The sequence below is a fragment of the Labrus bergylta genome, chromosome 24 (assembly GCF_963930695.1).
Source record: "Labrus bergylta chromosome 24, fLabBer1.1, whole genome shotgun sequence".
NCBI lineage: Eukaryota > Metazoa > Chordata > Actinopteri > Labriformes > Labridae > Labrus > Labrus bergylta.
Genome location: NC_089218.1, coordinates 13,620,432 through 13,622,931, shown reverse-complemented (window position 1 = coordinate 13,622,931; position 2,500 = coordinate 13,620,432). Strand labels below are relative to the sequence as shown.

The 2,500-nt window shown below is 47.4% G+C and overlaps 8 non-coding genes and 2 pseudogenes across 8 annotated transcripts in view; all 10 read left to right on the top strand.

The window, feature by feature from the left end:
* Positions 1-82, top strand: part of LOC136178316 (5S ribosomal RNA) — a 119-nt gene extending 37 nt beyond the window's left edge. Inside the window, exon 1 of the ribosomal RNA XR_010665710.1 lies at positions 1-82. This exon is cut by the window's left edge and continues 37 nt beyond it. This is a non-coding gene — a ribosomal RNA (5S ribosomal RNA).
* A 143-nt stretch (positions 83-225) lies between these two features.
* On the top strand, positions 226-344 carry LOC136178315 (5S ribosomal RNA). The gene has a single exon (XR_010665709.1). It is a non-coding gene; the product is annotated as a 5S ribosomal RNA (ribosomal RNA).
* Positions 345-505: 161 nt separating this feature from the next.
* Positions 506-624, top strand: LOC136178361 (5S ribosomal RNA). The gene has a single exon (XR_010665775.1). It is a non-coding gene; the product is annotated as a 5S ribosomal RNA (ribosomal RNA).
* Positions 625-767: 143 nt separating this feature from the next.
* LOC136178314 (5S ribosomal RNA) lies at positions 768-886 on the top strand. Its single transcript, XR_010665708.1, has one exon. It is a non-coding gene; the product is annotated as a 5S ribosomal RNA (ribosomal RNA).
* Positions 887-1,029: 143 nt separating this feature from the next.
* On the top strand, positions 1,030-1,144 carry LOC136178216 (5S ribosomal RNA). The gene has a single exon (XR_010665619.1). It is a non-coding gene; the product is annotated as a 5S ribosomal RNA (ribosomal RNA).
* Positions 1,145-1,289: 145 nt separating this feature from the next.
* Positions 1,290-1,398, top strand: LOC136178260 (5S ribosomal RNA; annotated as a pseudogene).
* A 161-nt stretch (positions 1,399-1,559) lies between these two features.
* LOC136178360 (5S ribosomal RNA) lies at positions 1,560-1,678 on the top strand. The gene has a single exon (XR_010665774.1). It is a non-coding gene; the product is annotated as a 5S ribosomal RNA (ribosomal RNA).
* Positions 1,679-1,756: 78 nt separating this feature from the next.
* On the top strand, positions 1,757-1,875 carry LOC114918359 (5S ribosomal RNA). The gene has a single exon (XR_003806954.2). It is a non-coding gene; the product is annotated as a 5S ribosomal RNA (ribosomal RNA).
* Positions 1,876-2,036: 161 nt separating this feature from the next.
* On the top strand, positions 2,037-2,145 carry LOC114918354 (5S ribosomal RNA; annotated as a pseudogene).
* Positions 2,146-2,306: 161 nt separating this feature from the next.
* LOC114918355 (5S ribosomal RNA) lies at positions 2,307-2,425 on the top strand. Its single transcript, XR_003806950.2, has one exon. It is a non-coding gene; the product is annotated as a 5S ribosomal RNA (ribosomal RNA).
* Positions 2,426-2,500: the final 75 nt, after the last annotated feature.

Sequence of the window (2,500 nt, the reverse complement as noted above, 5' to 3'; positions counted from 1 at the left end):
TCCGATCTCGGAAGCTAAGCAGGGTCGGGCCTGGTTAGTACTTGGATGGGAGACCGCCTGGGAATACCAGGTGCTGTAAGCTTTTTCATTTTTTTCATCATATAGAGACATATTCACATGTCCAAAAATTCAGCCAGAATCAATAATGTGGGGGAGCATTTGCTCCCCCACATTATGGCCGAGGGCATGAGATCTTTAAAAGGCCCCTTTCTGCACACAATAATGGCTTACGGCCATACCACCCTGAACACGCCCGATCTCGTCCGATCTCGGAAGCTAAGCAGGGTCGGGCCTGGTTAGTACTTGGATGGGAGACCGCCTGGGAATACCAGGTGCTGTAAGCTTTTTCATTTTTTTCATCATATGCTTTTCTTTCATCATATAGAGACATATTCACATGTCCAAAAATTCAGCCAGAATCAATAATGTGGGGGAGCATTTGCTCCCCCACATTATGGCCGAGGGCATGAGATCTTTAAAAGGCCCCTTTCTGCACAACATAATGGCTTACGGCCATACCACCCTGAACACGCCCGATCTCGTCAGATCTCGGAAGCTAAGCAGGGTCGGGCCTGGTTAGTACTTGGATGGGAGACCGCCTGGGAATACCAGGTGCTGTAAGCTTTTTCATTTTTTTCATCATATAGAGACATATTCACATGTCCAAAAATTCAGCCAGAATCAATAATGTGGGGGAGCATTTGCTCCCCCACATTATGGCCGAGGGCATGAGATCTTTAAAAGGCCCCTTTCTGCACACAATAATGGCTTACGGCCATACCACCCTGAACACGCCCGATCTCGTCCGATCTCGGAAGCTAAGCAGGGTCGGGCCTGGTTAGTACTTGGATGGGAGACCGCCTGGGAATACCAGGTGCTGTAAGCTTTTTCATTTTTTTCATCATATAGAGACATATTCACATGTCCAAAAATTCAGCCAGAATCAATAATGTGGGGGAGCATTTGCTCCCCCACATTATGGCCGAGGGCATGAGATCTTTAAAAGGCCCCTTTCTGCACACAATAATGGCTTACGGCCATACCACCCTGAACACGCCCGATCTCGTCCGATCTCGGAAGCTAAGCAGGGTCGGGCCTGGTACTTGGATGGGAGACCGCCTGGGAATACCAGGTGCTGTAAGCTTTTTCATTTTTTTCATCATATGCTTTTCTTTCATCATATAGAGAAATATTCACATGTCCAAAAATTCAGCCAGAATCAATAATGTCCCCACATTATGGCCGAGGGCATGAGATCTTTAAAAGGCCCCTTTCTGCATACAATAATGGCTTACGGCCATTCCACCCTGAACACGCCCGATCTCAGAAGCTAAGCAGGGTCGGGCCTGGTTAGTACTTGGATGGGAGACCGCCTGGGAATACCAGGTGCTGTAAGCTTTTTCATTTTTTTCATCATATGCTTTTCTTTCATCATATAGAGACATATTCACATGTCCAAAAATTCAGCCAGAATCAATAATGTGGGGGAGCATTTGCTCCCCCACATTATGGCCGAGGGCATGAGATCTTTAAAAGGCCCCTTTCTGCACACAATAACGGCTTACGGCCATACCACCCTGAACACGCCCGATCTCGTCAGATCTCGGAAGCTAAGCAGGGTCGGGCCTGGTTAGTACTTGGATGGGAGACCGCCTGGGAATACCAGGTGCTGTAAGCTTTTTCATTTTTTTCATCATATAGAGACATGGCCGAGGGCATGAGATCTTTAAAAGGCCCCTTTCTGCACAACATAATGGCTTACGGCCATACCACCCTGAACACGCCCGATCTCGTCCAATCTCGGAAGCTAAGCAGGGTCGGGCCTGGTTAGTACTTGGATGGGAGACCGCCTGGGAATACCAGGTGCTGTAAGCTTTTTCATTTTTTTCATCATATGCTTTTCTTTCATCATATAGAGACATATTCACATGTCCAAAAATTCAGCCAGAATCAATAATGTGGGGGAGCATTTGCTCCCCCACATCATGGCCGAGGGCATGAGATCTTTAAAAGGCCCCTTTCTGCACACAATAATGGCTTACGGCCATACCACCCTGAACACGCCCGATCTCAGAAGCTAAGCAGGGTCGGGCCTGGTTAGTACTTGGATGGGAGACCGCCTGGGAATACCAGGTGCTGTAAGCTTTTTCATTTTTTCCATCATATGCTTTTCTTTCATCATATAGAGACATATTCACATGTCCAAAAATTCAGCCAGAATCAATAATGTGGGGGAGCATTTGCTCCCCCACATTATGGCCGAGGGCATGAGATCTTTAAAAGGCCCCTTTCTGCACAACATAATGGCTTACGGCCATACCACCCTGAACACGCCCGATCTCGTCAGATCTCGGAAGCTAAGCAGGGTCGGGCCTGGTTGGTACTTGGATGGGAGACCGCCTGGGAATACCAGGTGCTATAAGCTTTTTCATTTTTTTCATCATATAGAGACATATTCACATGTCCAAAAATTCAGCCAGAATCAATAATGTGGGGGAGC